This window comes from Phodopus roborovskii, unplaced genomic scaffold (genome assembly GCF_943737965.1).
Source record: "Phodopus roborovskii unplaced genomic scaffold, PHOROB, whole genome shotgun sequence".
In the NCBI taxonomy this organism is placed as follows: Eukaryota; Metazoa; Chordata; class Mammalia; order Rodentia; family Cricetidae; genus Phodopus; species Phodopus roborovskii.
Window position 1 is genome coordinate 19760940 of NW_026126514.1, and position 23559 is coordinate 19784498.

Below are 23559 nucleotides of genomic sequence, written 5' to 3' on the forward strand. Positions count from 1 at the left end.
GGCAGAGGGAATGAGGGGAGGGGCTGCCAGAGCCATGTCTATCATGCTGGGGCCTGCTGGAGTCCCTTCAATCCCTTTTTATGCTTCTCATCATGCAGAATATGAAGTTTGTGTTCAAATGCCTAAATGTGGAACACTGAAACTGCTGTAAGAAAACGTGGGCGGTACTGTACATGACGTAGATGGAGGTGAGGACTTCCTGAACAGGACTCCATTTGACCAAGAACTAAAGCCAACAACTGAGAAGTGGAACCTCAAAAAATTCAAAAGCTTCTGTACCGATAAAGAAACAATCAACAGGATGAAGAGGAAGCCCACAGAACGGGAGAGACTCTTTGTCAACCACACAGCTGACAGAAGACTAATATCCAGAATATAAAAGAACTCTGACAACAAAGAGCCAAGAAGATAGATGGTCCATTCAAAAAAGAAATGGGTCTGGGACCTAAATAGCATTATCAAAAGAAGAAAAGAATGGCTAAAAATGTCTAGGAAAACGTTCATCATCCCTAGTTAGAGAAATGTAAAATTAAAATGACCTTGAGATTTCATCTTACTCCAGTGAGAAGGGCAAAGATCAATAGAAAATCAAAAACAAATGCTGGAGAGGATGCAGGGGAAAGGGAACCCTTGCTCATTGTTGGTGGGGTTGCAAACTGTTGTATTCACAATGGAAATCAGTGTGGAGGATACTAAAAATGTTAAAAAGAATATATCATGTGATCTATCTATACCACTCCTTGGCATATGCCAAAAGGGCTCAGCATCCGGTTCGTACATACTGGCTCAGTCAGGCCATTGCTACTCTATTCATGATAGCTAGGAAATGGAATCCACTTAAATGTTCTGCAATTGATGAATGGACAGTGGGTTTGTGGCTCATATACAGTATGGAATATTATTCAACTATAAAGAGAAACAAAATCATGAACTTTGAAGGTAAACTGATGGAACTAGAAAGGCTCATATTGAGTGACATAACCCAGAAAGACAAATGTTGTACTTTTTGTGGGGGGGGTTGGTTTTTCTAGACTTCTCTGTTTTAGCCCTGAGTGTTCTACAAATTGTTCTATAGACCAGGCTGGCCTTGAACATTGCTTCTGCCTCCCAAGTGCTGGGATTAAAGGCATTCACAACCATGCCTGGCTTATTAGAGGCTCTTAGCTTCAAGTCTTTGGATGTGGGTACATAGCCTTTTGTAAGTACAGAAATCAGGAAAGTAAAGTGGGATCATTGCCAGGATGGGGTGGGGGTTGGAGAGAAATAGAGAGGAGAGTAACAAGGTACAACATCTAATCAGGGGAGTAGAAAGGGGGTGGGTCGCTTAGAGGATGGGAGGGAGGGAAAATAGGAGAAGGAGTAAAGTAGGTAAAATAACAATAAGGACATCTGGGAATTAACTACTATTTACTTTTAAAAAACTATAATAAATGTGATCCTGTGTATAAATATACATTTATAGTTTTAATGAACTTTTCTCATCTAGGCTGATGGTGATCCTTTCTAAGAGCCAAAGACTATCTAACAAAAACCCAGTACATACATGAGAAGGTTTAGCCTTTTTTTTTTTTTTTTTTTTTTTTCTTTTTCTGTTGTCCTTGGTTACTTCCCAGAAGTGGAAAGTAAGTCCCTACTACTGAAGACACCAAGTACTTCGGAATCAGGTCCCAAACACCCCTGAGCGGGAACTGATATTGATGCCCCCTCCCTAAGGACTGTCTTTCATGGAACCAGAAGGTTCCACACTAGCCTCCAAGGGAGGAAGGCAGCCAACAATCCTAGCCAGCTGTGATGTCTATGGACCACATAATGGCCAGCATGGCACAGTAACACTAAGGATGCAGTAATGGCATGCATACATTGACAGTAACTAGCAGCTCTCTAATTAGACAAGAGTAAAACCATGACTGGTACTAAATCCTAGATAATTAGTTGGTACTAGTGAAGTCATAGTTATTGGCTCCTACAATCCTTTCTCTTTCTCTTTGGTGAAGTTCCTTTAGCCCTCCTTGTTACTTAGACTTTCTAGGTCTGTGGATTGTTGTGATTATCCTTTGCTTAACAGCTAATATCCATTTATAAGTGAGTGTATATTATGTTTGTCTTTCTGGGTCTGGGTTACCTCACTCAGAATGATTTTTTTTCCTAGTTCCATCCATTTGCCTCTGAATTTCATGATGTCATTTTTTAAAGAACTGACTGTACATGTACCACATTTTCTGTATCCATTTTTTTTTTTTTTTGGTTGATGGATGGATGTCTAGATTGTTTCCAGTTTCTGGCTATTATGAATAAAGCCACTTTGAACATAGTTAGGCAAGTGTCCTTGTGGTAGGATGGAGCATTCTTTGGGTATATTCCTAGGTGTGCTACATCTGGGTCTTGTGGTAGATCAATTCTCAATTTTTGGAGGGACCACCATATTAATTTCCAAAGTGATGGTACAAATTTGCACTTCCACCAGCAATGGAGGAGTGTTCCCCTTGCTCCACATCCCCTTGTTCCCATGTGCTCTCACTTGTGTTTTTGACCTTAGCCATTCTGACACTCGTAAGATGGAATCTCAAAATAGTTTTGCTTTGCATTTTCCTGAGACAACTTCCCAAACAGAGCACTGTTAATGCAGGCACTAAGAGCAATAATTAATAAATGGAATCTCATGAAGCTAAAACACTTGTATGAGGCAAAGTACACAATCAATAGGACAAAACAGCAACATGCAGAATGGGAAAAGATTTTAGCAACTCCATATCTAGTAGAGGGCTAATATCCAGAACTCAAGAAACTAGACATCAAAAACCAAATAATCTGATTAAAAGTGGGATATGGATCTAAACAGAATTCTCTATAGAGAAATCTCAAATGGCTGAAAAACAAAGAAATGTTCAATGACTTTTTGTGATATTTCTTAATGGCCTGGTTCTCAGGCATGCACTTTATAGATGACAATGTTGACGACAGTATCCTGATTGACTATAAGAAATAGAAAAGAACAAGAAGAGAAATAAATGACAGCATGAGATGACAAAGTGATAAAGCCTGGACATATACCCAGTGATACTATCATCTCAAGCGAGAATCCCTTTGAGCAGTGAAGAAAAAGAAAAATATCTCTGCTATTTGAATATACAATGATTTGTTTGAATGTTCCTGGTTTATGCTATAACCACTAACATTGTGTTTCTTTTCCAAATGTATTTTTTTTTTAAGATTTTCTTTTTATTGTGACATTACTACCATTGTTTTCATGTCCTCAGAAAACTGAGCCAGCATAAGTACTATTGCTTTTGGAGACTATACACTATGTGAGTTATAGTGATTTTGAAATAGACCGAAGCAAGATGTAACGGATTCATAGAAATGTTAACAGAGTTCTTTGAAAGAAAAGATGAAGGTGAAAGCCCCTTTAAGTCTGTTTTCTTTGTGTTCATATGCTCATATTTCCATACCATTCATTTCTATCTTCCTCCTACCATAGTGATCACTGATCAAAGCTTAGGATAAAGTGTAATTCTTCTTAAGCCACAGCTGTATGATACTTAAGAGCAGGGATAATGCTAAGAGACGTGTTCTTAGTTGATTTCTCTTGTCTGTGAGCATCATGGGATATGGTTACACACACCTAGATGATATAGCCAATCCCTTGAGGTTGTCCTGCTGCGACTTAGAAGTGAAGAGAACATGGCTCACAAGATGACTTAGAGCAGTCATTCTCAACCATCATGACCATCGGAAAACACCTATTTCCTATGGTCTTAGGAACTGAGACACCACTCAGTAGCAAAATTACAGTGATTAAGCAGCAAGGATAATTGATTTATGGTTGGAGATTCCTAAGACTATCGGAAATATGTGTTTTCTGATTGTCACAACCCATAGGTTGAGGACCCCTGACTTAGAAGAAAAGGCATTTGCTACCAAGTCTGAGGACCTGAGTTTGATCCCTAAACCCCACAAAATGGAAAGAGAAACCAAATACCACAAGTTGTCCTCTGACTTTCACATGTGTGCTGTGGCACACCCCCCACACACACACAATAAATAAACAAATAAAAAAGAAAAAAATACTGAAAACACGAACCTATGACGCTGATGCTGATGTACTGTACATTGCTCTACAGTGAACATTTTATACACAGAAGTACATTCTAAAATAAGGATAAAATTGTGATAAATACATATCCCATAACATATTTAGTTGCTTATTGTCATCAAATTATATGTAATGCATAATAATATGAGATATATTTTGATATTATTATCAAGACAATAATTGTGTTTGCACAGACATTGCCACAAACACAAGTAATGCCTTGTGTTAACAGTGACGCCGTGCTGCAGAAGGAAGTATCATCTCTATTGGAATCTTTATATGTGGTTCATCAACCCAAGACATTATTCAATGAATGTCTCTTAAGAACTAGGGATGTTTATGTTGCTCAGTGGTAGTGATTGCCTAGCAATCGTGTGGTCCAGGTTCAACAACCTGCATCATACACACGGAGAAAGCCCATAGACCATCTATGGCATAGGCTTCTAAACTGCTCATTCTTTTCTTTCAATATTTAACTTTATGCTGGCTCCTGTCACTTCCAATCATAAGTCAACTATCTGTGTTATTGTTGATTTTTTGAGGTAAGGAATTTCCCTTCTTTTTTCCCCTTTATTCTTTTCTGGGTCCCCCCCCCCTTATACAAACTTAACTATTGTCTACTCTAATGCAGTTTGCATTAGAGTTATTCTGCTTGAACATCACAGAGATTCTTGGGTTGAACTCTTTCAACCACACTGAGAAATTCCTAGCTACTCTGTTTAATATAGCTTCCTCCTTGTTCTCTCTGCTATACCTCCAGAATTCCAGTGCGAAGTGAGAAGGACATTAGCTTCTTAGTTGAATGCCAAATATTTCTTTTTTTAAAACCTACATTTTTTATTTAAAAAATATTTTTCATGATGGGAGATGTCATCCTGTAAATATGTTTCTTTTATTGGTTAATGAATAAAGCACTGTTGGCCAATAGGAAAGTAAGATAGGCGGAACTAGGAGACAAGGAGGATTCTGGAAGTACTAGGGAGGAGTTTCAAGATGTAGGACCAACAGGGTAGAACTCTGGGCCCTCTCTTCAGTAAGATAAGGCCATGTGGAAATGCTTAGATTAATAGAAATGGGTTAATATTTAAGATAGAGCTAGCCAATAAAGAATGCTAGTAACAGGCTAATAGCATTTATATCTAATACAGCATCTCTGTGTGTTATTTGGGGCTGGCATGGCTCTGGGACCAGGCCGGCAGGAAAACGTTCATAACATTTTTCATTTTACATACTAACCACAGTTTCCCCCTCTCTTCCCTCCCCTCACCCCACTGCTTCCTCCCTTTTTACCCCCTATCTACTGCTCAGAGCACATAAGGCCTTCCTTAGGGAGTCAACAAAGTCTGGCATCCCAATTTGAGGCAGGACCAAGCCCCTGTCCCCTGTATCAAGGCTGAGCAAGGTATCCTACCATAGGGAATGGGCTCCAAAACACCAGTTCATGCACCTGGGTTAGGTCCTGGTGTCTCCGCCAGCCCCCCCCCCCCAACATATCAAGTTACAGAACTGTCACCCACATTTAGAAGTCTAGTTTGTTCCCAAGCAGGTTCACCAGATGTCAATCCTTAGTCCATGAGTTCCCACTAGCTTGGGTTAGCTGTCTCTGTGGTTTTTCCCATGCTCATATGATCTCCCTGTTTTCAACTGAACTCCAGGAGCTCAGCCCAGTGCTTGGCTGTGGGTCACTGCATCTGCTTCCATCAGTTACTAGATGTAGGCTTTATGATGAAAATTAGGGTAGTCACTAATCTGATCAAAGGGGAAGGCCTGATACCCTCTCCCTTATTGCTGAGAATCTTAGTTGGGGACAACCTTGTGGATTCCTGAGAATTTCTCTAACACTGGTTTGTCCCTAACCCCATAATGGCTCTCTCTATCAAGGTATCTCTTTCCTTGTTCTACCCCCATCCCTCCCCCAACTCTGTCTTCTTAATCCCTCATGTTCCCAAATGCCAAATGTTACTAATGTGCTTTTCTATGCTTTTTGTTTCTGTCTTTAGATTTCACTTGGGATTTTTAAAAATGAAGTTGTCACCTGGCTTAATTTTAACACTGTACATCCAATTGTACTTCTTAGTTCTAAGAGGTCTATACAACCTTCCTTTGGTGGAATTTAATTACCCAGTGAAATGTTTTCCATCTCTCCATCTATTTATTATCTTACATTTTAAAACACAATAGTCACAATTGTTTGGATTCATGCTTCTTAGTGCTAATATCTGTAATACCTGGGGATTATTGTATATATTTCTTATTTCTTATGATCTTTGACCAGATGGTTTTGTCTCTTAGCATGCCTAATTCTTGTTGATTGTTGCTGAAAATCATGTTTAAACTCTGGATCTATCCAGCTAGTGCTGCCTTCTTCTGGAAGACTTAGCTGTGTTCTATACACAGAGGTAAAGATGGGGATGGGTGGGGACAGTGTCAAAGCACACATAAATAAAACACAAGAATACTTTTAAAAGAAAGTATTTTTAATTGAAGTTATCTGTCTACCAAATCTTCCTCATTTATTTTTGTTCCTACTCCATGGTCCATTATACTCAGTGCCCACCAGTGAGAATGGGAAGCCCAGGGCTCATCAAGGGAGGAGATTCTCCTTTGATGGTGAAAGCTGCTTATTTGGGGTTTGACTGGTTGGCTTTAGGGTAGCTTCTCCTGGCAAGAAAGTACACAGGAGCTGGGAATGACTACTCAGGAGATAGGGAATGGCAATTTCTCCCAATGAAGGGTCTTCTAGGTTTAGGTGATTCTGCCCAGCAATGTGGCAGGGAGTCTCTGGGTTAATGAGCTTCAAAAAGCAGCAATAGCTTGAGATCTTTAATGGCTACACAATTATATTGCCTGCAACTAGCAGGTGTTGGGCCTATTTCTAGTAGTCTGTGAACATGGACTATATCTAAAACAGTTATATACAGCTTTAAATTTAGTGGTGTATAAAACCTTCACGAGCTGGGGTGGTGCACACCTTTAACCCCAGCAGAGGCAGAAGCAGAGGGATCTCTATGAGTTTGAGGTCAACCTGGTCTACAGAGCCAGTTCCGACAGCCAGGGCTACACAGAGAAACTCTGTCTCAAAACAAGCAAACACCTTCAGGAATCAGCTGATTATGAGAAGTCTTCTCTGGCTCTTCTGGACACACACGTTTCCAAACCTGAAACTTTTCTTAACTTTTGCCTGTGTGTAACTGCTCTTAAAGGCACTGACTTCCTTTGAGCTCCAGCCCTACTTCTCCTCAGAGCCTTCCATCATTGCTGCATCCCTCCTCAGTCTGCAGCCTCTTTGCTCAGGCGGGCCTGTAGACAAGTATTAAATAGTTTAATGTCCGATAATGTACATGCCCCTTTTACTTCATACTCTAATAAGCACAGCGCAGATAAATTGTAGTCACTGACCCACCCCAATATGTTCACTGTGATACTATTTCTGGATTCCCCTTTTCTACTCCAGAGTCCAGACTACTTCAGCTACGCATCTTCACACACAGCTGCAACTGGAAACAAATAGCAAGACAAGAAGGGAATTGCGGGATTTACGGTAGTTAGCTAGGATGATTGGGTATCAAGGGTTTTCTTCCTTCTTCCAAGAGTTTTAATTACAAAAGCAGTGAAATTTTACAGTTTTAACTATTCATAAATGTAGTTAAATACACGATGAAACAGTCTACATTTTTGTTAAAATGTGAATCTGACTTTAAATGATTTGATAGTGTATGTATTTTCTTTCTTTGTTTTAAAGACTTCTTAGAAATTGTGATGACAAATAAATGACCTCATTAATGAAAAGCCATGGATACAACCCCCAGCACCGAAAGAAAGAAAAATAGTTACATGAATAATTCTCAGAAAGCAAGAGAATTAATTGTTCAACCTCTAGATGTTCTTAAAGATATGGAGGTAATCTTAACATTTGCATTTAAATTATATTTTTCCTGAAGAATGTATCATCCTAAATATGTTTCAATTTTGGATTGTAGAATCTGATACTAAAAGATAAAAATGTGTTTCTAGGTATTAGGGGATGGAAAGAAAATGGTATATGGAAAATTTACCATATAATTATTTCATGTTATTTGCTTCCTATCTCTTGTTTCAAATTCTGTGAATGACAATGAGCACTTAATTCAGTTGTATTATCAGCTTGGATCCGCATGGCCTTGCCTGGACTGTCCTTCTATCTAATGTGGGAGCTGACTTCTAACAGTCTAAAGAAAAGCTGGAGAAGAAGGAGGCAAGACCTTAAGACACAACATGTGTATAACTTTGTCAATCAAAACCATAGAAAACCATAGAGGGCTTTCACAGGCCCCTAGTCTCCAACTAGGACAGAGGAAGAAGAAATTGATCCATTACTTCTCCATAAGCCTCTTATGTGGGTTCCGTTTGATTGGAATGCCTGGGTTTCCATTTTGTATTAGCATTTGGAAATTCGTTTAATGCAAATCTCAGCTTTTCTCTTTCAACCTTCCCCACCATAAGCTGGCCCCTGTCTGGATTTATACTAGCATCTGCATACCATACTTTGAAAACTTTGTTCCATTTTTCCCCATCATGCACTTCAGTAAAGATAGACATATACATTTACACAAATCTCTGTGGTTGTTTTCATTGCTATCTATTTCTTGTGCATACTGTGGTTAATCTTCTAATGTTTCCTAAATTTTTATGCATTTTAGATCTATCAAACAAAAAGTATATATATATATATATATACATATATATATATGTGTGTGTGTGTGTGTGTGTGTACATATATTTGTTGATTTTATTGGTGTATTTTTATTGTAGATAGTGATATGTTACATAAAGGCATTTTCTTTTAAAAATGTCATGTACTTTGACCATACTTGTGCCCTGATACCCTCCCCTTTGTCCTCTCTCCCTCCACATACTAATCTGTTTCCTACCCCTAAACAGACTTATATCAGCCTTCATGTTTTATGCATATATTATCTATGCATGGAGATGGAAATGATTTTATGATTTTATATACCTAAATAAAATCTAGAATCAATGAATAAGAGAAAACAAGACTTAGTGTAATGATTTCCAGCTATATCAACCTTCCAGTCATCAATATAATTTCATTGTTTTTTATAGTTACATAGAACTTCACCATGTGTATATATGTATATGTCTTTCTTTATCCATGTCTCTGTCAATTGATACCTTGGCTAAATATTGAGTCTATTGAGACTAAGCATGGATGTGCAGCTATCTCTGTGGTTTGATGACTTGGAGTCCTTCAGGTATATACCTGTGAGGGGTACAATTGGGTCATATGGTAGTTCTTGTTTTAGGTTTTGAGGACTCTCCATACTAATTACCATAGTGGTTGAGCTAATTTACCATCCTGATGAAAGTGTATGAGGGTTCTCACTAGTGTTGCTTAATGATGTCTTAATAATAACCATCCTTACTGGAATAAGATGGGAGTTCAGTGTGGTTTTAATTTGAATTTATCTCATAGCTAAAACTATTGAACAATATTTTATGATTAAAGACAATATATACTTTTGAGAACTTTCATATTAGCTCATGTATTTTTATCTTTAAAAAGGATTATTTTTATTTTATGTATGAGTGTTTTACCTGCATGTATACCACTTGCACATCTTCTGCCTGAGGAGGCCAGAAGAGGGTATCATATCTCTTGGAATGGGTGTTATGGATGGTTGTGACTCGCTGTGTGGATGCTGAGAACAATGCAAGAGTAGTAAGTGCTTTAACCTCTGAGCCATCTATCCCTCCAGCCCCCTTATTAACCCATTTGTTGATGGACATCTGCTTTTTCTTTTTCTTTTCCATTGTTGGCATCTAGTTGCTTTTTTTTAGTTCTTCTTATCTTTTAGATATTAATCTTCTGTTGAATATATAGCTGGTGAAGATATTGTACCATTCTGTAGGGTGCCTTTCTACTCATGTAATGGTTTCCTTTGCTGTGTGGAAGCTTTTTAATTTCAACCTATCCCATCTGTCAGTTCTTGGTTTTATTTCCCAAGTTATTGAAATTCTATTCAGAAAGTCATTGCCTCTGCTTATCCCTTGGAGAATTCTCCCTCATTTTTCTAACACAGATTCAGAATTTCAGGTCAGACATTAGGGTCTTTGGTCTGCTTTGGATTGATTTTTGTACAAGGTAAGCAATAGGGTTCTACATTCGTTCTTCTTCAAGTGGATATCCAGTTTTTTTACTGAAGAGAACAGTTTTCTCTCATGTATATTTTTGGCATCTTCATCAAAAAACAGATGGCTGTGGCCATAGGTGTTTGTCTTTCCTTCTTTTGGTCTACTTGTCTGTTTTGTGCCAGTGCCATGCTGTTTTTGTTGCTATGGATATGTGGTACAACTTGAAACCAGGTATGTTGATAATTGCACCATTGTTCTTTATCCTCAGGATTACTTTGACTACCCAAAACCCTTTCTGCTTCCATATGAGTTTTAGAAACCTTTTTTTTTTCTATTTTTTGTGAAGAATACCATTGAAATTGTGATGGAGGTTGCTTTGAATTGATAGAACACCTTTTTATAATTTTTACATGATTAGTTCTGTTTTCTAATGTCTTCTTTACATCTTCAGAGTTCTAATGTTCATTGTTGGTATCTTTCACTTCTCTTGTTGGGTTTATTCCTAGCTTTTCCTGAAGCCATTATGCGTAAGACTGTTTTCCTGATTTCATTTTCAGAAGTTTTGTTACTGGTATCAAATGGTTCATTAACTAAAAAATGACAAAAGGGTTTGTTGGTATCAGCAGCCTGCTGAAAAAAATTAGGAAAGTTAACCTTTGGCATTGTTCCAATATGATCTTTTAAAGGATTTTAAGTATGAATTGTCTGAATAGCTACTTAAATATAGCTATGAGCATAGATGTCAAAATCCACATAGGTATATAGACAGAGATAGTTGTGTGTCACAATTAATAAGTAAATATGAGAGCCGAAGGTTCTCTGTGTAGGTTATGAGAACCCCTGCTAGGAATATTTGAGCAAGGGGAAGAAACTTAGCACTCAGTAATATGCTATAGGGACCTGGAGTGCTCTGGTGAAGCATTCAACTTTTCCTAGAAAGAACATATACATGTGCTATGCTAGAACGCCACGGAAACTTCTTCCTCTCTACAAGGAATAGGCACTCTACTCAGAAGTAACTCATCTCCTTTCCTAGCTGCCAGGTCAATGACCAGAGTTAAAGTCTCTGGAAAAAACTGTCAGGGAACATCCTGGGTTTACTAGAAAGAAAACATGCCTTATAACAAAGCTGTTGGTGTTTTTCACTTCCCTGGTTGGGTTTATTCCTAGTTGAATTACACAATTACATAAACTTACTGGTCTCCATCCAGACGTAGAGTTTGAGGGTATTTGATCAAGTTGTAGACAGTCTAAAACTGGAGAGGCAAGAACTTGTGGGCTTCCTGATACTTACATGACATGGAGCTGAACAAAATATGACAGGAATCCAGGGGCAAGAACAAATGTGCAACTGGGGTGATGCTTCAAAACATGAGCAAAACGTGACACACACAGAGTGAAATGGAAATGTCTGAGTTGGCCCACCAGATGTGAGGATGGGAGGAAGAGGCTCGAGAAGTAGGCATGCTGGACTCAACAGATAAGGGCAGCACCAACTAGAAAACTGGGTCCCATGATCACTACTGGCCATTGCAGGGGCTCTACAAACTTAGTATGCCCTCATCATGAAGCACTAACCATACTTCTCTGGCAGTCATGAACGTTGCATAGAACTACAGCATGTTCTCTTGTTTCATCCTTTACCATGATGAAATGTGGATCCCATAACTGCCTGCTCAATGTCTCCACTTTCTGTTGACTGGAACCTTTCTTATGTCCTTTAGAGGACACCATCCTCCTTTGGACTATAAAATATTTTATGGGTAGATCCTTCCCCTTAATGATGAGAAATGCCATGACCATTTCTTAAGCATAGTCTTTAGCTTTTGAAAGAAAGTGTACATGCTACATGAGTAGGATAACATCCTGAGTTTGCAGAGTGTGTGTTGCTAATGCCATTATTTGGTCTTTCACTGTTTATTATTAACCAGCTGCTTCTGAATAAAGGATACAGAGAACAGTCTCTTTCTGCAACAATCTGCCCATTGTCACATTTCATTACCAGAGAAGTAGGTTCCTGGTCAGAAGTGGTGATACATGATACTAAATGGTGTGTTTTTTGCTAGCATTTTATATAGAATGCTCCCAAAGGCCTTCATGTTAAAGGCTTTGTTATCAGCAAACAGAGAGATGGCATTATAAGGTTGGGGGTCAGTCATTGGGGCATGCTCTTGAAGGGAATATTGGAACCTATTCTGCTCTCCCCTGCCCAACTTTGATAAAAGTGCATTGGATTTAGTGCTTCAAGAAAATTTGTCTAACAGTGCCCCTTGAAATTAGTTCCAGGTTTCCTGGATACCAAACCAGCAGGAACTGTGTGATCTGCTCTTCTCTGAGAGCCTCTTATATCCCTCATCTCAGTCCCAGGAGGGTCCGTAGCTTCTCAACAGACCCAGACATATCTAGGTACCAGGCAGCTGTCTTTCCCAAACAACTCCCCCCAAAGGTCTGTATCTAAAACCTGAATACCAGATGATACATTCTTGTTTGTTTCCACTAACAAAATAAACTTCTTGCCCAACCAATAAGATCTGTGGAAATGAAGACGGCTCCAAGGGGAACATATGGAGACTGTTTTGTCAGAGCTTGCTGCATAGCCAAGAAGTCACTAACCACTGAGCAGGGATGCTGAGGCTGGCAAGGAAAGCAGAAAAGCTTGGCAGTGAAGAAAGAGGAAGGCTTCACGTATGCGGGTGGAGAGGGCTTTGGCATCACAAAGCTGACGGCAGGCTAAGTGGGAGCTATGTGATTACTTTTGGAGTGCCAGCTTGACTTGCTCAGGTTGGTCCTGAGTTAGAAGCTGGGGCAAATAGTAGGGAAATGGGAAGTTGCTGATACAGTCCTAGCCATCCTGCCCATGAGAACATTATGGTTTGGCTTTCCAGACCGGTGGCTATAGAAGTTGAAGGTTATTGTCTTTCTATGTATATTATCCAGCCTGTATCTGTCTATATATTCAGCCTCAGAGAATAAGGAGCAGTGGTGCTTTTGAGGCCCCAGATACATACCTATCATTTTAATATTTTTATTTTTTTTAGTTAGTATATTGGGTTTCATTATGTCACTTTCAAATGTAATTTGCTCTCACTGATCCACTTCCCTGTCCTTCTCCACCATCCACTACCCACTCTTATGCCCTAACAACCCTAACAGCTCTTGTCTGTTTGGATACTACATGACCTTCTCCTCTCCCCTCCCCTCCCTTCCCCTCCCCTCCCCTTCCCTTCCTTAGTACTTTCTTTTCTTCTCTCATGGCCCCCTTTCTAGTTTCATGACTTATACTTACACTCACACACACACACACACACACACACACACACAGAGAGAGAGAGAGAGAGAGAGAGAGAGAGAGAGAGAGAGAGAGAGAGCGAGCCTGGAGCCGGTCTGGAACCGGGAGTTTAACCTGGCAGTAGCGTGATTGCCTGCCAACCATTAGGCCCTTTATTTGGTCCCCAGCTCCAAAGGTAGGGAAAAAGAGACAAAAATCACAAAATCTAGGAGCTGTATATGAGAGAGAACACGTGGTGTTTGTTTTCCTGAGTTACCTCCCTTAATGTAATTCCAGATTCATTCATTTTTCTGCAAATGTCATAATTCATTTTTCTTTACAGCTGAATAGAATTCTGTTGTGTATATCCACACACATTCATTCGTCTGTTGATGGTGTCTAAGCTGATTCTATTTCCTGATGGTTCTGAATAGACTAGGTGTCTTAGCTATGGTTTCTGTTGCTGCAATGAAACCTCATGAGCAAAAAGGTGAGTTGCAGACGAAAGGGTTTATTAGGCTATGCTTCAGCATTGCTGTCGCTCACTGAAGGAGTCAGGACAGGAATTCAAACAGAGCAGGGACCTGGAGGCAGGAGCTGATGCAGAGGCTGTGGTGGTGCCGCTTACTGTCTTGCTTCCCACGGCTTGTTCAGCCTACCTTCTTAGAGAACACAGGACCAGCAGTCCAGGGATGCCACCACCCACCGTGGGCTGGGTCCTCCCCCACTGAACACTAAATAAGAAAATGCCTGGATCTCAAGGAGGCATTTCCTCAGCTGAGGTTCCTTCCTCTGATGACTCTAACTTGTGCTAAGTTGACACCTAAAACCACCTGGCACATTAGGGCAGCCATTAAATAGGGCAGTGGAAATACTGGATAGATGTCAAGACTGCTGCTAAATATCCCAGAACTCACAAGGCAGCACAACACAGCAAAACAACTGTTACTGTAAAAGTTGTGCTAATTCTTCGCATAAATGTCTGATAAAAGTTAAACAAGAAAAGGCAATACTTCCTTAGGTCCATGAATCTCAATGATAAACACAGCCATTAAAAAAAAAAATGTGTGCTGATTTGTGTAACAGTTTTATTCATAAACTAGGAAAACTAACACTCCTTTAAATAATCAACAACAAAGAATGGCTTTTGGCTTATCTACCCGATTGCACCCTTAAAAATGATTTCAATGATATGGTGGAATGGGTGAGGGAGAGATGCCATCCCCTATCACTTGCTGCCTGTGGAGGGTGGGAGAGTTGGCCCTGCTTCTCACCAGCAGCAGCACTCAGGAGCCGGCCACAAGGACACGAGAGCAGGGGAACTGGCCTGCCCCTTGCTGCCTGCTGCAGTGGGTGAGCTAGCCAGAGCAATGCTGGAGGGTTCGCCCTGGAGCTGTCGATGAGGGAAAGAGGTAGGCTGACCCACCCAGCTATCACCCAGGCCCAGAACCAGAGTTAAGAGTTGACCCACCCCAGCATCCATGGCATCTGTGAACTGCTGGAGTGTGTGAAGGAGCTGGATCTGCAGATCCAAAGCTGCAGGCCAACAACAGGAGAGCCAAGAGGAGTCCCAGTGAAGGTCCTGTATCGATAATGTAGCAGAAAGCAGAGGCCTAGGATTGGACCAATGACTCATTGCAATGGACACTTACAGTGAAGATGTAAGGACTAAAAGGTTTGCTGTGTGACTCACTGTGTCACACTACAGCTTCCATGACAAGACTATTTTTGTATGTTAGTTTGGTTATTTTTGTTATTAATTTTGTTTTGTTTTGAGCAGAGAGGTAGCAAGGGTGGAGAGCAGATATGAAGGGACACAGAGATGGATGGAACCAGAATGCATAATGTGAAACCCACAAAGAATAAAAATTCAATATGATGACCTAAAAAATGATTTCAATGGAGAATATTTGGTATCATGAAAATGACTTTTAACTAAATGTCACCTTGTTCTGAGTAATAGTATGCTGCCCCAAATTGACATGTTGACAGCTAGTCTCCAAGGTGATCGTCTTAAAAGGTAGAGCTCTTTGGACATAATTAGCTCATGAAGGCCCTGACCTTACTATCAGGATTAATGCCCTATGGAAGAGAGCAATGTGAAGGTGTAGTTACTTCAGCCATCTATGAATGAGAGAGAGAGAGGAAACCCTCACTAAACACCAAATCTGTTAGTGTCTTGACCTTGCACTAAATACATCCTACACAGTGTGTGGTGGGGTCACCTTGACTCTTACATGCTTTCTACAAGCTAAGGAATAGTTTTTTAACAGATTGTGTTATGCTTAAATATTCCTAAAATAAGCCACTCAGTATCAGACTCCCAAACTTTGAACCAACACGGGCTGCTGAGTCCTATTGTGCCAAATTGCCTTCTTGCCTCCCAAGGCTCCTCACTCTGCTGCCTGTGAAGGTCACAGAGACCCCTACTATGGTGAGATATTGTTTGTACAAATAAAGTGTGTCTGAAGATCAGAGGGTGAAACTTGCCACTAGCTAACAGACCAACAGGAAGTGAGATGACTGGTCTCTTCAGCTGGGAAATTGGAGAGGTAAGGTGTGGCTGTGGATTGCTCCTTCGTCTCTGATCTTTCAGCCTTTACCCCTGTATCTGACTCTGGGCTTTTGTTATTAAGACCAATAAGAACTCATGCTACACCCCACCATGCTCCAGAGTCTTTTTCAGATTCACACTATCCAAAAGACTTCCTATAGAATGTATGGGCTAGACTTTGCCATTAAAGAAAAAGTATACTGGACCAGTTTATCATGACTAGCAAAGATGTTAGCGGTCAATGCTCATACAATGCAACCTTAATTAAACTCGGTGAGTTACAAACTACCTCACTACCAACACCAACACAAACAACAATAACACAAGCAAAAACAACGGGGCATGAATGGATGGGGGGAACATGATAGATAGAGAGAAAGCATTAGGAGTGGGAAAGAGATAGCAGGGGAGATGAAAATGACTTAAATGCATTAAGTATATGCATGAAATAATCAGAAAACAAAAACTTAAATGTAATAGTTGAAACCTAAAGCAAAGTTAGACATACTAGCATCCCCAAAGTTGTTAGTTACCAGGCTGCATCTCCAGGTGTTCTCTTATCTACCTCATGATTCGTCTAACATACGGTACAGGGGACCAGAGCTGTTCATTTATTGACCCCAGAGCATCAGGGGGAACTGAAAAGAATCCCAGGAAGCTTTTTCACTCTGATCCCAGTGACCCTTCACTAAACAGTTTACCCTCTCAGCAGTGTTTTACTTTCATATGGTAAAGATTCTACTCATCTTTATGATAATAATGACTTGGCTCTCACCTAGGAGTTAGGGTAAGGATTAGACAGAGAAAAATACTATTATTCCCATCACTGTGTATGCATAATTATTTGATCCCCTCCTTTGTTGGCTATGATCCCATATGGCCCAGCCTTCACCCACAGACACTGGCTCACACATACTCTTTGTTCATTGCTCCTCTTGCTACCCAAGGAAAAACCTGGCCTTGGCTTTTCCATGTAGCTGAATGTTGTCGTGTTTCCAAAAGAGGAAAAGGACTTTCAGAAAATGACAGAAGGTCTATGCTTATGAATAGTACTTGAGTTTTCTAAAGCAATGGGACCTGGAAACCTTACTGGAAAAATGAAGTGAAACAGCTAGTCGCATTGGAAAATTTGTGGAGTAGGCATTTCTATTTCTGGTCCCCACCAAGCCTTGCACTCAGAGTCCTCTATCACAAGGTCCTTGAACCTTGGCTTCAGCATCACAAATCATGTTTCCATTCAGCTTCTCGGGGACTTTGTAGTTTGCTTTTGTTCCTTTAATGAATCTTGATTCTTTCTACACTGCTTTGGTCAGTGTATGTTGTCCAAATGGATCTCTATAGTTTCTTTATTATTGCTGTTTTCAACAGAATCATTTCATTGGGTGAGTTATATGATTTTGAGTTTTAAAATGTATAGGGATGTTTTTTGCCCTAACCAATGTTCAGTTGTTTGCATTGACCATGATTTTCTTTTCCTCAATGAACCATCTGCTTTTTCTCTAATTTTTAAGTTCAAGGCTCTTTGTTCTTGTTTATAAGAATCTTCATTGTGTGGACATGACGACCATGCAAGATGTTCCCTCCTTTGTTCTTTCACACAATAGGCAGCAGACAGAGATCTTGTCCCAGTGCCATCATCTGGAGCATTGATGTTAATAAATGGATATGATGAGCTGTAGAGTTAGAATTAACACAGATGGCTTCAGAGTCCTGAGTGTCACTCTCTAGGGTTTGCAGCCATTCTTTTAATAAAGGTAGATTAACACCTAGACCTCAAAAAGTTTAGAAATGTCACATTGTTTGGTGCTGTATCTTTCTTGGTCATTATTTCCTAACACATTCAACAGCAAAATTGTTTCTATTATACATAGCAACAATTGGTCAGCTCAGAGATCTGTTCTGTCACAACTACATTCATGGTAGATCTTCCCACCTCAATCAAACCAATTTAAAAAAAAAGTATCCTCACAGGCTAACAGCTTGGTATTGGCATACAAACAGACACATAGACCAACGGAATCTAATTGAAGATCCTGATATTAATTCAAACACCTATGAACTGAACACCTGATTTTTGACAAAGGAGCCAAAATTGTCCAATGGATAAAGAAAACATATTCCACAAATGGTGCTGGCATAACTGGATGTCAACATGTAGAAGAATGCAAGTAGAACCATATGTATCACCATGCACAAAACTCAAGTCCAAATGGATAAAGACCTCAGCATAAATCCAGCCACACCGAACCTCTTAGAAGAGAAAGTGGGAGGTACCCTTGAATGAATTGGCACAGGAGACAACTTCCTGAACATAACGCCAGTAGCACAAACACTGAGATTGACAATTAATCAATGGAACCTCCTGAAACTGAGAAGCTTCTGTAAGGCAAAGGACAGGGTCAATAAGACAATGGAAGAGATCTCCACCAACCCCACATCTGACAGAGGACTGATCTCCAAGATATGTAAAGAACTCAAAAAACTAGACATTAAAATACCAAATAATCCAATTTAAAAATGGGGTACAGATCTAAACAGAGAAGACTCTCAACTGGCTGAAAGCAATTTAAGATATTGCTCAACGTCCTTAGTTATCAGGGAAATGCAAATGAAAACAACTCTGAGATAACATCTTACTCCTGTCAGAATAGCTAATATCAAAAGCACCGATGACAGCTTATATTGAGAGAATGTGAAGTCAGGGAACACTCTTCCACTGCTGGTGGGAGTCCAAATGTGTAGAGGCACTTTGGAAATCAGTATGGTGGTTTCTCAGAAAACTGGGAATCAATCCACCTAGTTATCGGACAAGCCTTTTCTCATTCTCTCCCAGCCTATGGTGCCCCTTTTTTCTTTTAACAGTATCTTTTAAGATTTGCAGAACAACTTAAATTTTTAATGAGTACAAAGCATCATTCTTTCGTGGGTTACTCTGTAGGTAGTGGTGAGTGTGTGGGAGGACCATGTGCACGAGTTCCATGGAACATTTTTCACACTCGTGCATATCACTTGGGCATATACCCAAAGCATAATCATACCACAAGGACATTTGCTCAACTGTGTTCATAGCAGCATTATTTGTAATAGCTGGAACCTGGAAACAACCTAGATGCCCCTCAACTGAAGAATGGATAAGGAAAAGGTGGTACATTTACACAATGGAGTACTACTCAGCAGTAAGAATTTGCAGACAAATGGAAAGAACTAGAAGAAAATATCCCGAGTAAGATAATCTAGATTCAGAAAGACAAATATAGTATGTATTCATTCATATGTGAATGCCAGACAAAAAGCAAAAGATAACCAGCCTACAATCCACAACCACAAAGAAACTAGATCCCTCTTCTAGAAACAGATAGAAGCAGATGCGGAGATCTATAAGTAACCATATGGCCAACCTCCTAGAGTACAATTGAAGTGAGGGAGGAGCAGTATTATGAACAAAGGAGTCAAGAAAGAAAATCTTGATGATAGAAAGTCTTTCACTTGAAGCAAAACAAAAGTTGCATTTTAATATAACATTGACTGTATTATAGTAGGAAACACAGGCACAAGTAACTGGAAGTCTGAATTATAACCTAACACAAGTAGTACAAAGTCTGTATAAGGAAAACAGACTCGGGGGCGAGGCATCAAGGAAGACCTATAATGGAGAGGTAGCCCATTTCCGTATGCTCGATAGGAAGAGTTAATATTGTTAAGTGGCTGCTATTATTACAGAAACAGTGCCTGACAGGTATAACTACACCATGCAGAAGGATCATGGGTTCAGGGCCAGCCTCAGGTACATAGACTGTCTAAAGAAAACCAAGGGCTGGGAGGTATGCCGCTCAAAGATAGACAAGCTTGCTTGCTTGTTTAAGCTGTGCAAGAGCCTGGGTGTGATCTTCAACATCAGGTAGGGAGGGGAGAGCAATTCTTTCCTCTACAGATGTTCCTTGATTTGCAATGGGATTATATCCCAATAAACACATCATAAATTAAAGCTATAGTGAACTGAAATGCACTTAATAATTTAATAAACAAAACTACCAAACACCAAAGCTTAGCAAGGCAGTGCATCTATTGTGGCGTGTGGGTTGTTACTCACGGCTGGGTGGGAGCTGTGGCTGCTGCTTCCAGGTTCATTCCCTAGCCTAGGAAAGAACAAGAATCAAAGTATATTGTTGTGAAATATTAATTAAAGGTGTGTACAGCCTTTTATGCTGTGGAATATATGTTTAATGATGCAAAGATATGTTGCCTTTATTTATGTTGCATGTGTTTAACTCTGTAAAGCTGTGTTACTTTGCCTGTTTATAACACCTGATTGGTCTAGTAAAGAGCTGAGCAGCCAATAGCAAGGCAGGAGAAAGGATAGGTGGGGTGCCGGCAGAGAAAATGAATAAGAAGAGAAGGAAGAAGATGAGGAAAGAGAAAGAGAAGGAGAGGAGGACAGCAGGGGCCAGCCACACAGCCAGCCACAGAGTAAGAAGGAGAAAGATATATAGAGTAAAGAAAGGTAAAAGCCAAGAGGCAAAAGAGATGGGATAATTTAAGAAAAGCTGGCTAGGTTAGACATTCATAGGTAAGAGTAAGCCTCGGTGTGTTTATTTTGGAGCTGGGTGGTAGACTCCCAAAGAGCAAAGAGTAAAAAAACCAACTATGGTATATTGTTTTGCTGAATGTGTATCACATTTGCACCATTGTAAAGCTAAAAAATAATCATAACTCTGGAACCATAAGACTTACAGATTTAATGCAATCCTAGTCAAAAGTCCCACTAAGCTAGTTTGCAGACATTGACAGCTTTATTCTATAATCCTTATGGGAAAACAAAAGTTCCAGAAAAACTAATAATAATAGTAATAATAATAATAATAATAATAATAATAATAAACCTGACACTCAAAGATATATGAAACGCTGTTGTGACCAAGACAGCAGACAAAGGAATGGACAGCTGGATCAAGGGAGAGAGTGAAAAACTCAGAAATAGACCCACATAGTTATAGCCCACTGATCAGGAGAGCAAAGACAATTCAATGAAAGGACAACACAAAATATTTTTAACACATGGGGTACTGGATAACTGAATAATCACAAACCAAACTACAACAAAGACTCTACAAAGTGATCAAGAAAGAAATTCACAATAGACACTAGACCCGAATGTAAAATGCCAAGACACTTCCAGAGGGTGATTGATATGCTCGTTTCTGTGGCACAGACACTGGGCTGACATTGGAATGACTGGGACATTAGCATGGCCCCTGGGCAAAGATGACATGTAAATACATGCAATGTTCCATGTTTTTCACATGATCCTCCCACATACTCACCACCACCCACAGAGTAACCCATGAAAGAATGATGCTTTGTACTCATTAAAAATCTAAGTTGTTCTGCAAATCTTAAAAGATACTGTTAAAAGAAAAAAGGGGCACCATAGGCTGGGAGAGAATGAGAAAAGGCTTGTCCGATGACTAGCTTTATTGATGTCCCTCGTCTTTGCCTTTGTGGGGCTTCCTGCCTGGAATGCTCTAGGCTGATACACACCATCGTTCCCCTGGCACAGGCTTTATTTCATATCTCTTCTAAAGGCAGCACATATTAAATTTGTTATCTAATGCTTCCCCTTTCTCCTCCTCCTCTCTCTCATCTCTTTGATCTGTAGTTCTTATTACCCTCTAACACACTATTTTGCTTATTGAACACTAGGCGCTGACTAAATATTTGTTGAACGAATACCAGTGCCTCCAGCAGCAGAATCCCTCATGCTGTTTCTATAGAAACACCTATACCACATTTTAAAATAATTCTCTCTTTCACAGTTTTGACAGACATGGGAGCATTCTAATGGAGATGAGACCAAATACACGCTGCACAGGTACAGACTGAAAAGAATCGCAGACTCGGTCTCTCATGCTCTTAAATGATTTCTGAGGGTGAACATGGTAGGAACTGCAATACCGTAAGTAATATTTTTATTTCTTATTAAGTTTAGCATATTTTGTTTTCATCTGTGGGGGAGTTAGCCAACATGCTCAGACTGGGAAATCCATGTGTTTTCATATTTTTCATACTGTTTATAATGTAACATCTTCCAAAGTGAAATATGCTTATTGCCTCTTAAAAATCAAAAAAAAAAAAAAAATGGTCATTGTGTTCTACAGTATGATTTAATGTGAAAGCAAGAAGCCTTGCTCCTTCCTGTTGTTTGGAGTAACTGTTTCAATCAGCCGAGTTCACACTGACATCTGGAGGCCACATGTGGGCACTGCACAGGGTGGCAGTGAATTTCAGAGCCTGCCAGAACGATTAAAACAAAATAAAGAAACACTTAAACACATCAAAAAAAAAAAAAAAAAAAAAAAAAAAAAAAGTAAACCAAAATGTTCATCTTAAATGTGCTTATAACTTCTACATAGACCTCTGCTGCTGGAGAATTGAGTAGGAACAAGAGAAAAGAGTGAATGTTGAATGTGTTCCCCTAGATACCAGGGAGCACACTAATGTTTGCCTCGTGCCCACTCACTGAATGGTCAGCCTAAGAGGGACTATTACTATTCCCACTACAGCTGACAGGAAGGTGCAGAACAATTAGCCACCTGTCTCCATGTTGCTTAACTGGTCTTGGGGTAGTGGAACTTGAACCCAGGTCTGTATGACCCTAAGTTTCCAGGTCCAGGGCTCTCAGAGATGGGTTCATTTCTCACTGTTACAGAAGTTTCCAGAAAGGATTGTGTGTGTGGGGGGGGGGGGTTTCACTGGAGAGTCTTGAGACATTCGATCATTGCTGCTAATCCCCGCTGGAAACAAAGATCCATAACATTTCCTCTATAAACTCTCTCTCTCTCTCTCTCTCTCTCTCTCTCTCTCTCTCTCTCTCTCTCTCTCTCTCTGTGTGTGTGTGTGTGTGTGTGTGTGTGTGTGTGTGTGTGTGTACTAATATTACTGGAAGGAGATCTGGTGGTGGAGTCAGGAATGTCTTGGAAAAACCAGTTTTCATTAAGTCTGTGGCCAGTTTTTAAATGTCTTAATGGGCCAAGTGTGTCAGGACTACCCCTGTCCTCAATCTTAATGAAGACCCAAAGAGCTACTTGTCCACAGACTACATCAGCAAAAGTTCTCCATCATGGAGTTCCAGATGGAATATACTGATAATATCGATATCAAAGGACAAAGACCAGCATCATATATTTTCTAGCTTTTTAACTGACATCTCAGATCCATTTTGTTTTATAATTAAATGACTTCTGTGAGTGTTGAAACTATCTTTCCAATAGCATAACTATACAGTGCTTTGCTTCATTAAAAACTACTAGTTTGCTAAATATATATCTTATATTTCAAGAACCATAGCTATAGTTTGGCATTAAAATAGCCTCGTTGTGAGGGCTTGTGCCTGGTCTTATTGTATCTTGTGCCATGTTCAGTTGATGTCCCTAGAAGGTCTGTTCTTTTCTGGGAAGGGCAAGGGGAGTGAAGTTAGGGGAGAAGAGAGGTAGAGGGTAACTGGGAGGAGTAGAG

The 23559-nt window shown here is 39.9% G+C and overlaps 1 non-coding gene across 1 annotated transcript; it reads left to right on the forward strand.

The window, feature by feature from the left end:
• Nucleotides 1–21240: 21240 nt before the first annotated feature.
• Nucleotides 21241–21344, forward strand: LOC127230816 (U6 spliceosomal RNA). The gene has a single exon (XR_007835217.1). It is a non-coding gene; the product is annotated as a U6 spliceosomal RNA (small nuclear RNA).
• Nucleotides 21345–23559: the final 2215 nt, after the last annotated feature.